Genomic DNA, 24,097 nt, shown 5'->3' with positions numbered 1-24,097 from the left:
ATCTTTTAAAAGGTTCTGAAAATGAACACATTTAATTAATTTAATTGCTATTATTTACAAGCACTGATTTTACTTATAGAAAACACTCCACTATTTTTTATTATTAAAATTAATTAAAATAGCTTACATAAATAAGCGAAAGTTTGTTAAAAATAAACAGGAAAACAAACGTTAAAAATTTATGATTACTTTTTTCCTAGCGTGCTTATTTACTTTACGTAAAAGCGTCTAAAATATCGCTTAAGTTTAATGCAATTTAAAATTTAAAGCAATTACTTTCTTCAATTACTAAGATATTTTACTTAAAAGCGTGCAAAATTTTTCCTAAAATAAACGCATTTATTTTATTTTAAATCAAATATTTTAAAACATTATGCACAAATAATAAAAAAACAAATTTATTAACTACCATTTTTAATATCAATCTGGAAAATTAATCATGCTGTTTTGCAAGTAAATAATGTTTACTACTATTGTAAACCTTAATTAGAAAAACAGCCCTAATTATTGTTACTTTCTTGGTTTTATAAGTTGAACCAAGTAATTCTAGAAAATAATATTTTAGAAGGTTCTTGGTTGAACTTTTAATAAAAAAATGTAATGTTATTAGAAAAATGTCAAATGTTAAATAAAATTGTTGAGTTGATTGTTTGTTAAAGTTATTATTTATACTAATAAACAAAATGTTGCAAAATGCTTTTTGTTTAATTTTCGTCTCAAAATATTTTTTTTTTTTTTAATCACGAAAATATTTAGAAAAATAAAAAGATAAAATTTTTTACACTGTTACTTTCTAATGAAAATGTATGCACTTTCCAAAAATTAAAATTAATTTTGTTGCAATTCGATTTTGGGGCCCCTTTTTTGCGGGACCTCTAGGCTATGGCGTATTTGGTTTCTGGCAATATGTTTAATAATAATAGTGAAATTGAAGTGCATAATATTAGGCTCAAAGAAGTTATTAATGTAAGTATTAATAGGCAACTTGAAAATAGTTGTATTTAAGTGAAAGAGATAGGTCTAGGCAAGATGAAATTAATCGTTGTGGAAATGTAAGAAATAAAAATTCTGGCAATTAAGTTTTCTACTCAGCGAGCAGAAAACTTACTTGTCAGAATTAAGTGTCAACCAGTGTTAATGTCTGTTAATTTGATTTTACTTTAGACAATTTAAAACAAAGCAAAGTATGAATTTACTAGTTATAGTAACAATAACAGTTTTGAATTTAAATGGTTTTAACTTTTTTTACAATTTCAAACATAACATGTTCTTTTTTTTTTAGTTGCCTTTGTCATCACTTGATTAGTTTGCTTACTGTTGAAACATGGTTTTAATTTTGTAAATTTAATATGATGTGAAATTTACTCTATTAATCATTAGTCAACAGTTAGAGAGAAGCTGAAGCTTAATTAAGAAATGCTGGAAATTAAAACAAAGGTAAAAATAATTTTGTTTACTGGTAACATAATAAAACCAGTTACTACTATTTATTGCGTGTTTTTTTATTTTTTTTGACATGCTGCTTTGGAAACACTTTCTTTCTCTCCCTCTCTCTCTCTCTTAGATGAGAGGGAGAATTAATAAAACTTTTTTAATTACTCGGGAGGCAGTATTGTGTGCTTACAAATATTTTATGCTATGCGCTATTGTTGCTGTGTTTTGTGTTGATAGACCTAGACTGTTATAGCTATTTTTTATTCTTTATATTTTCTGTTATATTATTATCCTAATTCTACTAACAATAAAATGCAAATAATACTTTTTTAATTAAAAATTGTAACTTCTTTTTAATTCTTTTTTTAGGTTTTTGCAGGCTTTACTTGACTTCCATTTTCTGGTACCTGTGTTGTGACAGATTTTAAATGATGTTAATGCGGTCTTTATGTCGTTAACTATAAGTATGATATTGCTGATAGGGAGTCAAAGTTAAAATATTATTTATAGATAAATTTGAATTTATTTTTTTAAATAATATATCAAGTTATTGTGTTTTTTTTATTAATGGTTTAATTATAATCCCTATTAAGGATTGCTTACTGCTAGTTTTTTTTATCATTGCTACTGTTGTAAATTTCTACTGTTATTATTAGAGTTGTAGTTGTTATTGTTATTACTACAAGTATTATTACAATGATTATTACTGTATTATTACACAGGTCAACAACAACAAAAATTTTTTTTGGTGCCGAGCAAACAATTTGTTTTTTGTATAGCATTTCTCATTTTGGTTTCAAATATGCAACTCATTTTTCACCATCACGTCAAGTTGTAAAAATAGTTGTAAACATTTATAACATTTGCACTTTCAATTAAAGTGCATAAGCGAACTTAAAAAATCGCGAAAAAAATCATATAGTTGGGCCAGTAATGGTACCAACTGTTAACCAACTGTTTTACTACTGTTGGGCCGTTAATGGTACCAACAGTTTATAAAACAGTTGGCTAAGTGTTGGTAAAGGCGTTACATTTTTTTCACGGTACCAACTAAATAGACAACTGTTGGCCCAACTGTAGCTAATAGTTGGTTATAAGGATCGGGCCAACTATTTACCAACTGTTCGATGTTTATTGGGTGCATCTTGACAGCAAGTATGACAACAGGTTACCGAAAAGCAGGTTAATTATTTTCCAGTTTTTTTCTTTTTTTTTCTTTTATGCCTACTTATCTGTTAAAATTTTTATTTTAGGTTTGTCATATGACGCAATAATGCAATATAAAAGATCAAAGTTTACATATTTTTTTAAATTTGTTATACACATGTTTAATTGTATAATAATTTTTATTGTTTGAAACGTATTTGTACTCAACTGCTTAGTTATTTATAAGAAACTTAGTTATTTTTAATAAATTTATTTAGTTGTGTGCTTTTAACTTTTTTAAGACGATTTTCTTTTTTAAAATAAAATGAATCAACGGGATACCAATGGGATACCAAAAAATAATAACTCCTGTATAATATAAGTTAACTTCATATTAATCTTAATAATTAATTAAAGTTCATGTTATAAACTAGTAAATCAAAAAAAAATTCTTTTTTCAAATCCATGCTTTATGCAAGCAGAATTCTATTGGGCCTAGAAATTCTTTTTTTGTTATCTTTTGTAGAAGGAAAAATTACTGTTACGTTTTTAAATTTTTTTTTATTAATTCAGTGTTCTTATGGGGAAATACAAATTAAATTTTTGTTAACTTAATTAACTTTTTTTGGTCAAATTTTTCCATTTCCTTGTATTGTCATCGAAAATGATTAAGTGTGCAAAATTTGAGCAAAATTGGTTGAGAAAAAAGCTTTCAAAAATTGATTTCAAATTTTGTGGCACACAAACATATATATAGAAAGTAACCTTATGTAAAAGCATGGAAGAAAAAGTAGCGCGTTTTAAATTTTTGTTTTTTAACTTAATAACTTAAGACTTAAAAAACAATAGGTTTTGAATCGCTGCGCTTTAATGTCTTCGAAACTGCAAATAATTTGCAAATCAATGATTTTTGTGACGTAATACGCAATTCATATCAAATAAATAAAATGTATGGGGAAATACAAATTAAATTTTTGTTAACTTAATTAACTTTTTTTGGTCAAATTTTTCCATTTCCTTGTATTTTCATCGAAAATGATTAAGTGTGCAAAATTTGAGCAAAATTGGTTGAGAAAAAAGCTTTCAAAAATTGATTTCAAATTTTGTGGCACACAAACATATATATATAGAAAGTAACCTTATATAAAGCATGGAAAAATATAATAAGAATTTAGATTTAGTTTTTCGTCAATTTAAAGCATGATGAAATGTTATTATTTTGTGTCAGTAACTAAAAACGTATTGTGTTGAACTTAGGAAAACCGAAGAAAATTGTTCTGCCTTACACTTATATGACCTATGTCAGTTGTAAATTACTCAAATAATGTTAAATAATTGGTAAATTATTTTACTTCCTCATACTTTTTATGTTAGTTTTACAAATGGTTAAATTTTTTCAAATTGAAAGCGTTTTTCTAAAAGGGTATTAGTTAAGGTTTCGCAACTTTAAATTGTGGAAAACAGCCACTATAAATTAATTATGTAACAGACCGACCATAACCCGTATTACGGGTTGCTTTCTGCTAGTATTTTATGTAACAGACCGACCATAACCTGAAATACGGGTTGCTTTCTGCTAGTATTTTATGAAAGAGAGTAAAGTTAGTTTTTTTTTTCTTTTTAATTCCGAGATAATACAGTTGCTTTGAAAACACCACATTCTGTTTAAAGCATCTATTTATTTTAGTGATACAAAAAGTTCTAATATTACACTATAATCTAAAACATAGTATATAATTTATAAAATACGCTAATGAGTAAAATATTTTCAAAAAACACGAAAAAACACAAACCTGCATCCAGGGCCGCCGAGAGGGGGGGGGGGGTTGTGTGTGAAAGAAATAGCTTGTGCCGGGCGGCAGATATCCAAGGGGCGCTAAATTGAAAGAAGCAGGCACACCGGAAAAGGGTAGTGTAGCAACTGCTACTCTTGCCTTTTTTTCTGAGGTGGCAAGGGTAGCATTCCCTTTCTAGGAAATACGTATTGTAAAATTTTGTGCTTTAAAAGCATTTCATTATCAAACACTTCATTATCAATATCTACCAACTGAAACTGGTAATAGGTGGGATAGTTGGTAATAGATTAATCTTTTAAGGAGAAAACAGTTTAAAATTGATTTAAACGAAACTTTAAAAATTATTTTATTGAAGAGAAAAAAAGGCCCTGAATCATTAAGCAGCAATGGGGCAATTCAAATAAATAAACCAACGTTAGAGAATTTTTTGTAAATCGTAATCACGTTTTAACTAACATATTTCTAAAAAATTAATTCGAAATTAAATAAAATATGTTATATTAAATTTTATTCTTCGTGCTATTGTTACAACTTTTTGTTATTATGCTTTAACTCTTTATAAATATTCCAATTTTTTTTTTTACATCTTTGCTTCCAACAAGGCTGAAAAGATGAAGTTTGTAGAGCAAGATAACGATTGACAGACAACTTAAAAGATTGCAAATTATATGAATCAGGAAAGCAAGATGAAGGAAGTGAATTTCAAATAACTGATGTTTGAGGAAAAAAATTAGACAAATAAGAGTTTTTGGAGCACTTAGAAACAGTCACAAAAAAAGGATGAAACTTAATTGAATGACGAGTAACAAGAGAATGAATTTTAGTAAATGGCACAAAAGATGCTAGCTCTTTAGAGCAGTGCCCATAATAGTATTTGTAGAAAAGAGAAAGAGAAGCAACGTTGTGACGATGTGGTAATGGTTGGAGTTTGGCTGCAAAAGCAGGTCCAACTATGTTTACAATGCGTTTTTGCACCGTTTCTAAAAGAGAATGGGCATCATTAAAAGATCTGGCTCAGATATGGCAACAGTATTCCATACAAGGACGGATTTGAGAATTATAAAGATAAAGAATAGAATCGGAAGGAAGAAAGTGTCGAGCTCGATAAAGAGATGCAACCGTAGCAGATGCTAATTTTGCAATGGATTTGATATACGGTTTCCAAGAAAGATCGGAAGTAAGAGTTAATCCTAGAAAATGAAGGGTAGATGACTCATGGAGTACATTACGTTCATAAATATAGGAAGATCTATAGCGATAAAGATTGGCCAACTCGAACCCTTATGACTAAATTCCAGAAACTATTTTGCAAATTACGAAAACAAAAAAAAAGTTAAATAACAAGACTTATTATCAAATGTACCCGTCTGACTGCGTCCCTCCACGTTTGCTAATGCTAAGAACTATATTCAGAAAAGAAAGAACCTTTCTAAAATAAATTATAGTAAAACAGAAACATGTAAATATACAGTTAAACTTCCATGACTCCCAAGAATAGGTCCAAAACTTAGAAAAGAACTTAAACCTTACAACGTCAGAATAGTTTTTACTGCACCACCTACGTTAAAAAACATCTCATGCAACAACAAGTCTAAATTAACTCTTGCAGCCAACCTTTAACAATTGTCACATCGTCGTAATGTTGCTTCACTTTCTCTTCTCTGTAAATTCTATAATGGGCACTGCTCTAAAGAGCTAGTGTCTCTTGTGCCATCTACTAGAGTTCATTTTCATGCTACTCATTAGTCATTTGATTAAATCTAATCCTTTTAATGTGACTTGCAAAAAAAATTTTTAAAATATTTTTATCTGCAAGCTTGATTATGGTTTATCTGCCAATGCATTTATATACAGTTATAATCATTAAACACGTTTGTATATTTTCACTTTCATAACGAGTTGAAAAAAGTTAATTGATTTGAAACTGTAAATAAATAAACAAAATAGCTGATTGTAAAAGAAACATTAAAAAGTAACTTAAATTAAACTTGATAAAAAGACTTTTCTTTTTTTTAACATAGTTAGGAAATTATAAAGACAGAAATTAAAACATTTTATAAAAAAATAACTAATATTAAAATCTGTACATTTGTACAAAATAGAAACATGAACATATGAGAAATCTATTCTCTTCTGCCCTAACCTAAAGTTATATATTCTGCATCTTGTTTGTTTCTTATTGTTGTTATGCTGTTAAAAGTTTTATGAAAAAAAAAATGGCTCATTTTAAATTTAATTCAAATTTTATTTATTTATATTTTTGACATTTAAATTTTTCATGATTTGTTAAAACAGGTAAAAATGTATTTTTAATGTATTACACGTTTTTATGTTTTTTGCTAATGGTTTTGTGAAAAGCATCCTTTTGTACAGGTCAAAGTATTTTTTTAAACTTTGTTACATTTAATTGATAGCAAGATTATGACTTTTTAACAATACTTTTTATGCTGTTATTTGCCCTTTTATTAAAAAATTTTTCTTTAATTGATCTGTAAATTTCTTTTTTTAGAGTTAAAAAACTTTTTGTTGTATTTAATGTCGCAGGTTCTTTTCATTAAATTTAGTTTTGTTGTTTTGATTTTTTGATTGTCTGTAAGGTTCTTTTTCTAGGATTATGTCTTGGAATCTTTTAAATGTAAATCTGTTTAAATCACTATTATTTATAAATTTTGCTACAGTGTCACTTTGTATCCGTTTTTTAAAAAAAGACAGCATGTCATTTGATAGAAGTGGATAAATAATGGGCAATTGTTTGAGGATACTGATTCCACAGTTAAACACAAATGTACTTTAAAATCTACTTTTTGATTTTTCATTAGTTTTTAACACTTTCTTGTATTCGATACCTTTAGCTTTGTTTTTTGTATATGGTTATTTATTTCCATAATTATTTTTACCAATTTAATTTGTGGGATATGAATATTACACTTCAGTTTTAATGTTTCAAAATCAAATCTTGTGTAATAATTTTTCAATTCTTATATTTGTTAAAAATCCACTCAAAACCTATTTCTCTTTTATTTATCTTTCAAAAGTATGTGTGTTTAGTACTCCTGAAGAACACACAGCTATAATAAAAATACTGGAATGTATACATCTTGAAAATATTGTTTTTTAATTTCATAATTAAAACATGCAATTTTGGTTCTGAACTTTGACACTTTAATTTTTAACAATCTTTCTTAGTGGTTATATAAACCTTTGTTATTCAAATTATAATATATAAAAAAAAAAATCTTTTAAAAAAGCAAATGAAAAATAATGCTTTTTTTTTTTTATCTTAAAAAAGAAAAAAATTTTTAAAAAAAGATGTGAGACCATCAATTTTATTTAAATTGCTCTTATTTGGGGGAAAACTATTTTTATCTTACAAAATAGTGAAATTAAAACGTACACAAAATTAGCAATCAATGAGTTTAAATATTAGTTCATTCAAACCAATTTTGTCTAATCATAAATTCAATAAAAAAAACATTGCAACTAACACATTGACTAAATATGTTAAAAAATCTCAGACTTGTGATGTAATTAATTCAAAAAAACATAGTATAGATATAAAAAATAATTGTCTAAATTGTAGATACACAAATGCTACATCATTAAACAATAAATTTGACTTGTTTCTATTGGATATTGCATCCTTTAAACCTGATATCTATATGATCACAGAAACTTGGTTTAATGAAAACTCAGTTACACATGTAAATGGTTATCAAATAATCCATAATAATAGATCAAATAGTCGTTCAGTTAAAACACATGGAGGTGGTGTTGCTATCTATGTAAAAGAAAGTTTTTTAGTTTACTCACCCAATGATAGTTTCACTAAAAACAACAACATTGAACATACTTGGTGTATTTTAAGTATAAAAGATGAACAAATTTTACTTGGTTGTATTTATCGGCCACCTGATGCATCTGAAGAAATTAATAACTGTATCTGTAAAATAATAGAAGCGGCTAAGAATAAAATTGATCATAATAGGTACTCTGGTTTACTTATTTCAGGAGATTTTAATTATCCAAATATAATATGGAAAAAAAATAATGTTCAAAACATGAAAAAATATGATAAATACTCCACCGAATTTGTTGAATATATAAATGACAACTACTTACATCAAGCAGTTATATCACCTACATATAATGCAAATTTAACTAATGGTAATATCTTAGATTTAATTTTAACAGAAACACCTGAACGTATAAATAAAATCCATCATAACCCAACTTTAGGCAACACTAGAAATGGACACCAAATACTTAGCTGGAAATATTTTGTAAAAAACACTACTAAAAATGAAATGTCAAATTTTGGGAAATCTGGATTTAACTATAAACTTGGTAATTACACAGTCATAAATAAAGCTGTTAATGAAAATGATTGGGAAAGTCTTTTTGGAAAAAATAGTATTAATGAGTGCTATGAAATATTCCTAAATATCTATAATGAATTATGCAACAAATACATTCCTAAAAAAAATATATACTTCAGTAACAAATTACAGCCCAAACCTTGGATTGATAGAGAAGCAAAAAAAGTAATAAGAAACAAAACAAGTTTATGGCACAAATTATTATCTAATGGTTTTAAATGTGACAAGCTAAAAGTCCAATATTTTTTAATCAACAAAACAATAAAAAATCTAGTTAAATCAAAAAGAATAAATTATGAAAAAAAAATAGCTGAGTCATCAAAAGAAAATCCAAAACTATTTTATGCATATGTTAATTCAAACAGAAAAATAAAATTAGGCATTAATATAATAACAGATAAAAATGGTTCTTTACAAACAAATCGTGATAATATTGCTAATATCCTCAATGAAAACTTTCATTCAGTATTTGTTATAGAAGATCCAACAAATTTTCCTAACATTACAGTAAAAACAAGCAAGATTTTAGAATTAGATATAGACTCAGTAATAACTCAAGACGTCGTTCGAATTAAACTAAGTGAACTAAATGTCAATAAAGCATTAGGAGCAGATGGTGTAAGTTCATATGTATTAAAAAAATGTCAAAATAGTCTTTGCAAACCTCTAGAGTTACTATTCAAAAGATCCTTAAAAGAAGAACAAATTCCACTCATATGGAAAATGGCAAATGTAACACCACTATACAAGAATGGAGATAAAAATGATCCTGCAAACTATAGACCAATTTCATTAACGTCAATACCATGCAAAATTCTTGAATCAATCTTAGGTGACAAAATAATGGATTACATGTTAACAAACAATTTATTAAATAGTAACCAACATGGTTTTCGAAAGAACAAAAGCTGTACTACTAATCTACTAGAAACACAAGATATTTTATTTGATGCTATTGAGAATGGCTGGTGTGTTGATATGTTGTATACAGATTTCTCAAAAGCTTTTGATAAAGTACCTCATATGCGATTGATGTTAAAGTTAAAATCATATGGTATTTATGGAGTAATTCTAAATTGGATAGAAGCCTATTTACATAATAGAAAGCAACGAGTAATTTTAGGGGATTGTGTATCAAAATGGCTAACAGTCGAGAGTGGAGTTCCACAAGGTTCTGTCCTCGGGCCTCTTCTATTTCTTATTTTTATAAACGATCTGCCAGACACATTAAAAAATAATATCAAATTATATGCAGATGATAGCAAAATTATAAATATTTTTAAATCAGATGAAGATATTCGCATAAACAAATTACAACAAGATATTGATAATATTATGAAATGGTCGTCATTATGGTTAATGAAATTTAACTATGAAAAGTGTAAAATTATGCACATTGGCTTTAAAAATCCATGTATAACTTATTCAATGTTCGACGCTGAAACTCAACAGAATAATATCTTAGCAACATCAAAAGTAGAACGAGATTTAGGAGTAATGATGCAATCTAATTTAAAATGGACCAGTCATATTGATAAAGCTGTCGGAAAATCAAATCAAATGCTTGCTCTTATTAAACGAACTTTTAAATATTTTGACTCGAATATGGCAAAAAAATTATATACGACTTTTGTAAGACCCCATCTTGAGTTTGCAATCCAAGTATGGTGTCCTTATCTGAAGCAAGACATCTTAAAGTTAGAAAAAGTACAGAGAAGGGCAACAAAACTAGTACCAGCTTTTAAAAAAATGCCATATGAAAAAAGACTACAGTTATTGAAATTAACAACTCTAGAAGAACGTCGTTTAAGAGGAGATCTTATTTTTCAATATAAAATACAGAACGGTTATGAGGAAATAAATTGGATAAACGACTCAATATCTAAAGTTCAATTAAAACCTTACAATTTTCGTAGTCATAACCAAAAGTTAACAAAGGCATACTGTAAGAGTAATGCTAGATATAATTTCTTTTCGTGTAGAGTCGTAAATGCTTGGAATGGTTTACCACCACATATTGTCGAATCAAGAACGATTGACCAATTCAAAAATAAACTTGATAAATCAGATTATTGCAAAAATTATTTATTAAATACTAAATAATATTTATATACATTGAAAAGTAAACAATGCTATTTTTAAAACATTTATAGCTGTTATAGCACAACATCTTCTGTTATTGTGCTCCACAATTGATTTCATCAATTGTCACAGTGTACATTATTATTATTATTATTATTATTATTATTATCTATAATAATTCTCTCACTTTTCTTCTAAAATTACCAATTTTAATTGTTATAGTGGTATTATTAAAATAAGCAAGTTTTTTGAATGTTCTGCTTTATTTGATTTTTTCTGCTGTTCCTCAAATACATGTTAATAATGTTGACCAATATGTGTTTTAAACCTTTATTTTTGCTGACACCTTTGCAACATTTACCTGGAAGCTCTTAGTTGATAACTGATTTGAAAACTGATATTTTGATTGATTAAATACAAATTATTTTTTTTCAACTATTAGTTGTGAATTTATCTAAAAAAAATTATAAGTTTTAATTTATGTTTTTTTGCATAATGCAATACATATTGTTGAATATACCATAACAGTGAAGAACCAAGAGGGAGGGGGGGGGATGTTTTTGATCCCCCTCCCTCTTCTTCTCCTATAGTTCAAACCAGTGCCGCAACTGATTTTTAGTCATCATTTTTTCAATCATCATTTTAATCATTTGTGTTTATCTTGTTTAGTTTTATCCTAAGATAAGGAGTTGATTTAAAGGCATACTTTGAATATACGAATTTACCGATGGACAAATGTTACTTTAGTTATGATAAGAAAAATATTTTATTAAAGACTTTAATAAATGATTTTGTTGCAAATACCACCATATTAGTAAAATATTATTGAAAATTGTTCAAAGTATTTTAAATATTTATTAACTATATTTTAGTAAATACAATTTTAGTACTTATTAATGTTTTAAATAGTAATTAAATGTTTAAATACTTTAAACAATTTTTAATCAATATTTACATTACATAATATATTTACATATATTAAATTGCGCAATATTTGTAAAACTAATAAAATAGTTTTATGTCTTGTATTCAAAAACATATTCAAATAAAAAAACTTATTCAAATAAAAAATATAAGCATTTAATAACAAAACTTATTCAAATAAAAAAACATAAGCATTTAATAAATGTATTTACTATTGCTTTAATTTTAAAATTTTGATATAAATATCAGCAAATCTGTTCATTTACGAACTTTTACTAAAGGTTAATAATTTTTAAAGTGATTTTTAAGCGTCTTTTAACTTAAAGATATTTAAAGATAATTATGGTAAACAATTTTTAAAATGTTACTATTTTTTGATTAAAAAACATATTTAAAAAAATATATTAATTATTAAGTATAATTTAAAAATTTTATTGAAACTTTTGTTAAGTTATTTTAATTATTATTTATTAATAATATATTGTTTTAAAAGTAAAAAAGAATATGGAAAAGAAACAAAACTTTCTGAAAAAGTTTACGTTTTGTTTTTTCGTTTTCATCGCATAAACTAAAATAGCAAGCTAAAGATCAAAAGTCCATTCATTCGAAAGTTCATTACGAAAAAAGCAGTTTCTTTTTAATTCATTTTATTGACCTGAAGAATAAATGAGGTAGCTAAAATATGTTGAAAATAAATTATTACATTTCAAACTGAATTTTTTTTTTCTATTTTTAATAAAAAAGCAAAAGAAAAATTAAAAAAATAAAAATAATTTTTAGGCGCTTTTTTTTGGGCATCCATACCGCTCCAGCGGTACTAAAACTGGTCTGGGTTCGTCCTTGCATAATACACCGTACCTAAAGAATTACACAAGCCAAAAAAAATTTTTGTCTTCTGAACAATCAATACATTTTTTCACGTAGCATTACTCAGTTTGATTTCAACTATGCAACCATGTCTTGGTAAGTTTCCCAGTTTCATTTCTGGTATTTTTAATGATGTAACTTCATATATATTACTGCTACCTCTCCTTACCGAAAAAGTAAAATTTTATTTTACTTTCATTTCATTGGTAGCGCAAAGTGAGGATTTTTTTAAAAAAAATTTTTTGTTTCCTAAATTACTAAAACATTAATTGTGACTTTTTAGCTTCAAATAGATTTTTTAAATTATTTTTTAAATAATGTTTTTTAATTTGTAAATATGTTTTTAAATATAAATGGTTTGAATTAATGTTTTTAAATGTTAATAGTTTTAAAATGGTTGCTACCTCTCCGTACTGGCACTGTATTTTTTTTACATTGTTTCATTTCATTGGTAGCAAAATAAACGAAGTGCAATTTAAAAAAAAAATTTATGGTATGTTTTGTACCTTTCAATAGAAAATTTATTTTAAATTGCTCTAACATTGAAAATGATCTTTTCAACTTTAAACTCGGTTTACAAGTTTTCCTTTATTGGTAAATGTTTTTAAATAACTTTTTTTTTATTACTACTTTTACTACTAGTCTTCTAAAAGTTATCAACAGTCCAACGATTCTCATTATTTATACAAAATTTTTATTTTATTTTATACTTAAACAAGAAATATTAATATATATATATATATATTTAATAATTTTATTAATTAAAAAGTAACATAACCTATATAAATATCTGGTCATTTTATTTTACGTTGTAAGTTTTCATTCCAGTAAATAAATACCATTAGTTTATCTGTTTATGCAAACCACACTTTAATTCATAAGCAGTTTTTTACCTTATTGCTGTGTTTGTTACATGTAATTTTTACATGTAATTTTTACATGTAATTTTTACTTAATGAAGTTTAATAAAATAAAAATATGTAAAGTAAAATTAAAACTTCCAGAAAATAATTAATTCTGAAGATTAGACCTTTTTTAATAATTTTATTTTTCAGTAATGTATTAACTTTTTTTTCAAGCTTTTTTATTTTAAATTTTTAGAATCTTAAAATTACAAAAAAAAAAATTACTATAAAAGATTTATAACTAGATAATTTTTTTTGGTAAAGCACAACATTAATATATAATGTCTTTATTACCATAATTGCAATGACCAATTTTGTTAATATTCGAAATTTTTAAAAAATATTCTTTTTGGAAAAATAAGCAGTTATTAAAATTATATCAAATAACTATTACCTACTAAAATTCCAGGGTTCATGTCCAGCATTAGAACTTCAATACCAAAATTTTTTGCCTATTTTGTTACCTTGGATATTGGTCTAGTATCTTTAACTGTCATATAATTTATTGCTACCTCTTCATACTGGCAAACTAATTTTTTTTCATTGTTTTCATTATTATTTAAATATTTTTAAAGATTTTTTGTAACTTTAATTGATAGATTTACTTTAAATTACTTTATCATATTTAAAAAAATGACTTTTTCAACTTTAATTTTTCAAATGTTGTTTCTTTATTGATGTTTATACTAATTTTAAAATTGGCTACGCTTTATCTGGTGTACAAATAATCAAAGTTGTTATTTGTCTGAGGTTATTTTGTGTCGACATCAGCGTAAAACATGGTGAAACTTTTTTCGTAAAAACTTTTATCAAGGAATATAAAAATCAGCACACAAAATAGCTTAAATGATATATTTTCAAGGTCGCTTAAAAACTTTAGCCCATTGCGATTTACGATTGCTTAATTTGCCTCTTGATTAAATATAGCGGTAGTGGTATCGTGGTAGAGCGCTAGCTTTATAAGCGAGAGGTTCTGAGTTCGATCCCCACCACGTCCCTGGTAGTACTGCGCTCAACTTGCTTCTCTGTGCTGCGACCTTGTTCATCAAGTTTCGTGTTTCAGAGTTATAGAGTTGAGAGAGGGTTATAACCACAAGTAGCCTCCTCGTCTGTATTGACCTTCACGGCCTTAGGGAGGTGAATTAACAAAAAAATATATATGATAACCATAAATATTAGGTATATAGTTGTTTAAATCTTTTATTAATATGTTATTATATATTTATTTTAAATAATAGTGTAAACATGTGTTTGTCTGGGCTTTTGACTTAAGGTTTTATAAATCTATAATGTTGTTATTTCAGAAACAAAAATCAGATTTTGTTGATTCCCATGAAGAACTTGATTTCAAATTTGATGAAGAAATGCCAAACAGTAAAAAGCAAACTGTTCCAGTTGAAAAAAAAACATGCAGATGATTGGTAGGTACTTTTAAGTAAAATATATGCATTTGCAAATTTCAATTTAAAAAAATTGTCAATTATTTAAAAATTATATTAATGTAGTCATCTGACATAAAGCTTTATTGCTTTCTAGGCTTTTCTTTATTTTATAAAAAAAATAAGTTTTTAGTTACCTGAAAATAACTTACATCAAAATTTAATTTTAAGTTTTGTTTTTGCATTATCCTATTTAAACATTAAAATAAAATTAAGACTTATATTGGTAAGATAGTTTTTAAATAATCGGCAGTTATTTATCTGGTCATTTCATTATGGTGAGATAAAAAATTTAATGATAATAATTAACCACTAATTTAAGCTATAACTCAAACATAAGAGTAATTTATTTAACTTTAAAATAATATTTATTTTTAAACCTAATGTTTTAAATATAAATTTTATCATTATTTACATTATTTCAAGTTTTTAAAGTGTCTTTATCCTTTATAGTTTAATTGCTGCTACCTCTCCGTACTGGCAAAATTTTTTTTACTTTGTTTCATTTCATTGGTAGCTAAATAATGATTCATTTAAAAAATATTTTTTATGGTATGCTTTGTACATTGCACTGGAAATTTTTTTTAAATTACTCAAACTTAAAAATGATTTATTTCACTTCAAAATATTATTTGTTTTTAAACCTAATGTTTTAAATATAAATTTTATGATTATTTACATTATTTCAAATTTTTAAAATGTCTTTTTCCTTTATAGTTTAATTGCTGCTACCTTTCCGTACTGGCAAAGTATTTTTTTTTACTTTGTTTCATTTCATTGGTAGCTAAATAATAGTGATTCATTAAAAAAATATTTTTTATGGTACGTTTTGTACCTTGCACTGGAAATTTTTTTTTAAATTTACTCAAACATAAAAAGGATTTATTTCACTTCAAGATAATATTTGTTTTTAAACATGTTTTAAATATAAATTTTATGATTATTTACAATATTTCAAATTTTTTAAACACTACTTTTTCAGTTACTTTTCGGTTTCTTACATCTCCTTGCTCTGAATCTCCCTTAACTTTCATAATCATATTGACTGCAAAAGCTCTAATACCATTTGACGAGCTTGCAAGAAGAGAAATAAGAAGAGACTCAGAATGAACAAGAAATGCCCCATTTTGAACAGACTTACTAACAGCATCCATAACTTCCACTGTTTGACCTCTTAATAGATAGAGAAGTTTGATTAGATGATGGGGGCCATCGACAATAGAGTGCCTTACCTTGATTCTAAACCACATATGAAAGTGTACTTGAGCCACGAGCGGAAAAAAAACTTTTAGATTTTTTAAAATATAACCTTCCAATTTATGTTCACTAATGTAAAGCCAAAGAATTGCTTAACCAGTTGTGAGCCACCTGCTATGGCAAAGATTACCACATTTTCTGTTGACAAGTGAAGGATTCAAGATACCTGATTCAAGACAAGAAACCAACTAGTAGCTTAGTGAAGCGTCGGTTGACAGTCTTTAAAACGTCATCCGGAATTTTAATCAAAGATTCAATCTGTCTAATCAATTCCAACTTTTTCAGTTGTTTTAATTGATTTACTTCTAATAACAGTTTGCGTATAGGCTCTTTAGATCCATCCTTGGAGTTTGTAGGTCCATTAAAATTTACAATAAGGTGTCTTAAAGGTAGCTCATTGGAATGTAGCATGCAAATTGGCCAAAAACATTTTTTTCCAATAATTTTCTCCAGGTGAGTTAATAATCTGCCGTTGTTACCAGATCCAGTCATTGAATTTGTAGAATCTGATCCAATCACAATTATAGTTTGATCAATTCCTCTAGGAACCATTTAGTTATATAGACCAATTACAGCTTCTTTAGCTGGTTTGTTTGGACCCTTTGAAGGTGTGTGAAGGGTCAAATAGGTTCCGTCTGGTTCGGAAGTAACACTAATTTTTATCACGCTTTTCTGTTTTTTGACAAAACGTTTTAATAATTGAACCTTCAATCAAAATTATAGTAGGGTTTTTTCTTCCAATTACAAATATGCCTTTGATAGGAACTTCAATAATTAGTTTTTCTAACTAATCTCTAGTTTTAGCCATAACCTCTTGTCTGGCTCTCCAAATCTTTTTAGGATCACATGCTAAACTAGCCATTTTTGGAGTCAGGCAATTTGATTTGATCAAATTTTGAAGGAAAGCAGATACAAATGCAGATGTAGCAGCAAGAGATGTCACATTGAAGATATGCTAGTGCTGGATTAGGGATCTTCGTGTAATTTTGCTTATTGGTAATAAATGGGAAAGTTTTTTGTTTGATATTATTGGAGCTGTCTTCTGAGGATTCTTCATTTATATCTTTTTTTCAGATGAAGTTTCTTGATCTAAGTCATGCCCCACTGATTCATAAACTTTGTCTTCTATTTTTTTAATTTGAACCTGTGTATTAATATGAGGTTTTTTAATCAAATTTTTTCTTTTTTCTAAAGATGTAAAATCTGTTATTTTACATTTCACTGCTTTAACCTGGGTTTCTGTTTCTTCCTTGTCTAGTTGATATATTTTGTAGCCTGATTTTTCACCAACCTTATCTCTTTGAGATCTGAGCTATAATAAATCAAGTTGATAGCTTTAGAACAAATGCATAAAATATGAACTTCTTCTGCAGAACAATTTTTAACCACCTTACAAGGAGAATTTTCATCTGTACAAAGTAATGTTACACCTTCACTTTGTTATATCTAACAATTTGTCCAGCTTACCTTCCCACAATTTGACAGTTTTTTCTTTTGTTCCTTTTTGATTAGAAATGTCTCTAAACTTATGCCAGGTAGTTAAAATTTTATCTGACAGCGTTTTTTGTAATATGACAACAGGAGTCTTAAACATAGCATTGGATTGACACCATTGTTTCAATACCAAGTCTGCCAATACCACCAAGATTTCTTTTACAGGTAGATGACATCTACAAAAAACAAAAAATTTAAACTGTTTTAACATTGTCATGTGAAATACTTGGACTATCTAATACTTGGACATTCTTTGAATGTCTTAAGACGCCCAGTGGGTGTCCAGATGTCTAATGGATGTTCTATGGATGTTATTGGATGTCCTGGGCTCACTAAAATTCTATTATATCATTTATTTTATATCGTTTCAAAAAACTCACCTATCAAGATCATCAGAAAGAAGCAAACTTTTCTGAATATGTAGACTTTTCCTTACTACATCTCTCAGTGTAGGAACTTCAGTTTCCAACCAATCTTTTCCTACTCCAAGATACTAAGTTAAATTAGTTGTAGAAGAATGTCTAGTTTGCTTCAATTTTGAACTCTCCATAACACAATATTCTATTGTTTATTTTATACTGAAAAACGAAAGTAATTATAATAAAAAACCACAAATAAAATGCAACAAATATTGCAACTATTTGATATTAAAATATACACAATGAAATTCAGTACTAACACAAAGCAAATAACAAGTACAAAGTAACTGTGTTCTATAATTCATAAATTACCACTACTAATGGACTAATTAAAAATTTAGAAGACATTATTAAAGTTTTGTTAATTTTTTGTCGTAAAGATGCATTTTTTAACAATTTCTTTACATTTTTCAAGTTAATTTTTACACGCACAAAAAAAAAAATTTAAATTTTTTCAGTTGAATATTGCTTAACTTACCCCATAATAAAATCACTCCCCAAATGTAATTTTCAAAAGTTTTTTGGTATAGCGTACCCTTATATATATATATATATATATATATATATATATATATATATATATATATATATATATATATATATATATATATATATATATATATATATATATATATATATATATATATATATATATGTATATATATATATATATATATATATATACATATATATATATATATATATATATATATATATTATATATATATATATATATATATATATATATATATATATATGTATATATATATGTATGTATATATATATATGTATGTATATATATGTGTATGTATATATATATGTATGTATATATAGATATAGATATAGATATATATATATATATATATATATATATATATATATATATATATATATATATATATATATATATATATATATATAAGTATATATATATAAATATATATATTTATATTGATATAGATATATATATATATATATAAATATATATATATATATATATATATATATATATATATATATATATATATATATATATATATATATATATATATATATATATATATATATGTATATAGACACATACACACACAGAGTCTTGGTCAGGAAGGCATGCGATCATACATCTTTATATGACCACACAAACAATACTTTGTTTAGGCAATTGGACCACAGCTTTTAACATATCAACAGTGCGCCAAATAAAAAATATTTTTAATTATTTGCTAAAAATAAATAACATCTAAACTTTCATCTCTACAAACATTTTTATATTAAAGAAATATATATAAACAAAGTAGAAAAATAAAAAATGAGAAATTAGGAGCTACCATTAGTGTATACTGTTCAAAGATATTGTTAAAGGATTTTCAAGGATTTAATTGCATTGAAAAATATATTGTCTTTTTTGTAACAAACTAAAATATTTGAAATACTGTTTGCGGAATTTTATTTTTCTAAATTTTTTATTTGAGATTTATGCATGTTTTGCGTTCGTCAGTAGACGCAAAACATTTTTCTGCATTCCAAACAGACTTTTGTCGTGGGCAAATTTGTAACTAATATTGAGCTAATATTTAGAATACAAATTTCATCAAAATATTTTTTGGCACCACATAAAGTTCAGTATCTCTCAATTTTTGAACATTTTTGAAAAAAAAAATAATAATAACGAAGTTTTTAATCCATTTTCTACGGTTTTTATTTTGAGTCAACCTACTCAAAAGAGTGGTTTATAAAAAATTGAAATCAAAATAATTTCAACTTTCAAGAACAAGCTCTATTTAGTAAATCCTTGTTTTATGATTTATAAGATAATATTGTATAGACTTAACTTGCCAATTTGGCAAGGTCTACAGTTATCTCTGTTTTGGTTTTAACGTAAGCAAAGGCGGATCTAGACCATGTCGAGAGGGGAGGGGGGGCGATTAGAATTTTTTTTTGATTTGGGGGATGCAGACGATCTAGTAATGGGGGGGGGGGGAACAATTTTCAGATTTCATGATTTGTATGCAAGCTATCACACAATTTTGAATTTTAATAAAATTGTAATTTTATTTAGACAGCCTAACTATATTATGTCCATTTTTGAACAACTTGCTGTGTTTAATATATAAACTTACAAAAATTAAAAATTTCAAAACTTTTTAAGGTGGGGGGAAACCATCGTTTCCCTATGGATTCACCCTTGAGCGTAAGAGATCTAATTTAAAATAAATTTTACAATAGGTTTTCCTTCATTAAAACTGGACAGTACAAATATGTAAGACCTTTCCAAGATCATAGATCAAATATTTGTCGAGGCGATCTAAATAATTGGCAAAGCGATCAGCCGAAACACCGAATATTCAGCTGCCGAATATCCGTCAGCGCTTACACTGCGCGACAAAATGATAAGGCACACTTAAAATATTTATAAAACTCTACTATGCGAATATTTATCAAAAATTGATCCAAAACGTCCGCAAATGAGTCTTGCAATAAATAGCCAAATATTATAAATTCAAACATTAAATAAGAATTATAAATACATTGTTTAATTATATTTTTTGAATCAAAAAACAAAGTTTAAACATTTTTCATTTTAATTGAATTTGCTTGTTAAAAGTTATAAAGATATTGAAGTTCACTTTATTTAAAAAATTGTGATTTGCTCTCTATCCGTATCGTGGGTTAAACCGTTGAGTAAAACAAGATGCTTTTAAAGTCTATAAAGTATCATCTTGGTTTAGTAAATGCTTTAATGGAAAATTTTTTTGGCCCAAAACTAAGTACTTCATCTGGTAACACTTTCCAAACGGACGCTAAGGTTCTTGCTGATACAATTTGTAAATTTAAAAATGTTATCTCATGTCTAATATTCTTAATAAAATATGTTACAAGAAAAACACTCAACAACGAGGATTCTGCAAAATTTTAGCTACAAAATAACTTCAAGGGATTAGGAATTATCTCCTAAAATGTAGGAACTATAATGGTATTAAACAGGTTTTAATTGATGTTGTTGAAATTGCAGAAGGAATTAGAAACAGGAGCGAAATTTGAGCCTGATGTCATCAGGCTCAAATTTTGCTCCTGTTTCTAATTCCTTCTAATTCTCTTTCTTCTACATTCATCAGTGATTGATGTAGAAGAAAGAGACATAAAGGGCAGTTTGAAAATAACAACGAAGCTCACGATAAGGCGCAATAACATCCTAAACAGAAACTCAGATTACAATTCTATTAAGCAATCTTGAACATGGATATACAGAGGGGTTTCAACAATAAGAACAACAGTATTTTATTTCGCTTTTTTTATCATAAAGTTATTAGAATTTTTTTCAGTCAGTAAATATATCATGATGATTAGTTTATTATTATTATTTATTTTTTCACAATTTTTTTAAATGTGCATATAACTACTTTAATTAATTTTCATTGTTAATGAAATTAATTATTAAAGCACAGGAGTGCATATTTTTAAAAGTTAGTTTAAATCTAATCTTATTTTACGTTTTTTTTTTGTATTTTGGAATTAGTTACAAATAGTTTCTTTTTTTTTTTAGTATCACAGACAAATAAATTGAACGATGATATTGTAACCCTAAAAGAAGTGAAAAAAGTTATTCAACTAATCAATAATGCTTACATATCTGAGCAAGCAGAGATTGAAAATGAGTTAAATGCGTTAAACATCTGATATGAAAAGACTGATTGACCAATAGTAATATGCAAAATCTAAATGGTCAAATAATTCTACAACTGACTTTATGATTGTTGATAAACGTGTTTAAAAAAAAAAATAAGACAAGTTGAGTCATCATGAAAAATGAATAAGATTAATCACGAAATAATAGAAGTAGTGATGGTGCTATGTATGGTGTGTGGGATCTTTTGTGTAGTAGTACTCTGCATTACGTAGTCATGGCGTTATTATCTGGTCTCTTAAATTATTTCAACATAATTAAATTTAATTGTTTATATTTGTTGTTATCATATGGCAATATTTCTTTTTTTACACCTATTAGATCAAACGAATGAGATGAAGAGTTCTAATTTATAATAAAAATTCCAACCAAGAACCATTTTACCACGATGACTTTAAATCGATAAAATGTCTACCACAACATCCTAATCTAGTAAGTTTCGAATAAAATTTACTTAAAAAGATACAAAATATTTCCTTTACTAATACTACAACCAGTTTTGTAAGCAACTAAATAATGACAGAAGCAAAATCAGTGATAATATAGCTGGAAAAAAAACGAAGTAAAAATGCGTCATTTTTAAAGAAAAAGTCATTGTAGTAACAACTTTTGCGTAATTATCATAATTTAAAGTTATCACTTAAAAAGTATTTAACGATATTGTTTAGTGGCGTTATAAGCATTCAAAGTATTGCAAATAAAAGATTAAAGTTTAAATAATTTCCTAAACTATATTTAGAATAAGGGTGGCCACAATAAAGTTTGCAGGCAGCATTCTGCTCTCCGCGACCATTTGTCCAGCCCTGCAGTTATATAAAGTTTTATTAATAATAAAACTGACAGAGATTACTCTCCAAAAAAATGTAAAGTTTACACATTTTTTACAAAAAATATTTACAACCACTATCTTTTTAGTCTTTAAGAAATCTTTTAAGAATTTTAAATAATAATTAAGTATAAATTTTAAAAATTTATACTTAATTATTATTCAAAATTCATAAATTTAACCAAAATTCTTTAAAACAACCAAAAATTGTCAAGGAATGTCGTGTATTTAACAGTGAGTGGCAAATAAAGTATTTGATGAATTAAATTCGATGCTAGTATGATTATTATGCAATGAATCTGTTTCAGTGAGGAAATAAAATAAGGATGCACTATGATTCAAAACCTTCAATAACTTATAATCAGTTTGTTAACGAAGTGCGGAAAGAAAAACGAAGCATGGAAAGAAAAAGCAAAAAAATTGATCAAGTTTGTTAGACCATAAGATTTGTTAAAAAATTGATATATAAGTTTGTTAGACCATAAGATTTGTTAAAAAATTGATATATAAGTTTGTTAGACCATAAGATTTGTTAAAAAATTGATATATAAGTTTGTTAGACCATAAGATTTGTTAAAAAGGGGCAATACCGAAACAGAAAATGAAGTGAATCTCATTTTATGCTAAAAGTTGTAAATCATTCAGTGATGGGAAATTTATTAAGGAGTCTCTTGAAAATATTTTCAAAAACATTTGCCTTTAAAGGTTTAAAATTTTAAAGAATATCTCCCTCTTGAGACAAATAATTACTCAAAGAGCAGGTGATATTGCTGATTCTTTGATAGCTATTAGTGAATCAGCTGAGATAAAAATATTACAACCTCTCGAGAAAAATAACTATTCAAATAACAGGTGATATTAATGATTATCTGAATTTTTTATTTGATAGGTATTGGTGAATCAACCGAGATATCACAAACTGCTCATTTGGATTTTTTATTTGTGGTATTGAAAAATATTTTTTTGTGACTGAAGAGCTACTAAACATCTATCATATGGAAGGTAGAACAACTGAAGAAAAAATTTTCTAAACAATTAAAAAGTTTAACTTGACCTACAACAGATTAATTTTAATTACTACAGATGGTGGCAGCTCAATGATTGGAAAAAATATCGGTGTTGCTTCCAAACTGGAAAACAACTTGTCATCAATTAAGCAGCATTTATCAGCAAATACAATGGATGTGGAAAATGTCAAGTCTTAAGTAGTTAAAACAATTAGCAGCATCAAATCCAGCGTTTTACCAGGAAGGCAATTTGAGGCATTTCTCGATGAAAATGACTGAATATAGTGGTCTACTTATCACGCTGGGATGAGATGGCTTTCAAGAGGTAATACGCTCAAAAAATCTTTTAATTTGAGACAAAAGTTGAAAGATTTTTTTAAAAGTATAAACAAAGATTATCCACCAGAACTAGAAAAAAAGAAAACCATTTTACAGTATTA

General features: G+C 26.4%; 1 long non-coding RNA gene across 1 annotated transcript; it reads left to right on the top strand.

Moving 5' to 3' along the window:
• The first annotated feature begins 12,248 nt into the window (after positions 1–12,248).
• LOC136087198 (uncharacterized) lies at positions 12,249–22,158 on the top strand. The gene is made up of 4 exons (XR_010641614.1): positions 12,249–12,429; positions 12,539–12,721; positions 14,835–14,951; positions 21,684–22,158. It is a non-coding gene; the product is annotated as an uncharacterized LOC136087198 (long non-coding RNA).
• The last annotated feature ends 1,939 nt before the right edge of the window (positions 22,159–24,097 follow it).

This window comes from Hydra vulgaris, chromosome 11 (genome assembly GCF_038396675.1).
Source record: "Hydra vulgaris chromosome 11, alternate assembly HydraT2T_AEP".
Classification (NCBI taxonomy): domain Eukaryota; kingdom Metazoa; phylum Cnidaria; class Hydrozoa; order Anthoathecata; family Hydridae; genus Hydra; species Hydra vulgaris.
This window is presented reverse-complemented; position numbering and strand designations above follow the sequence as displayed.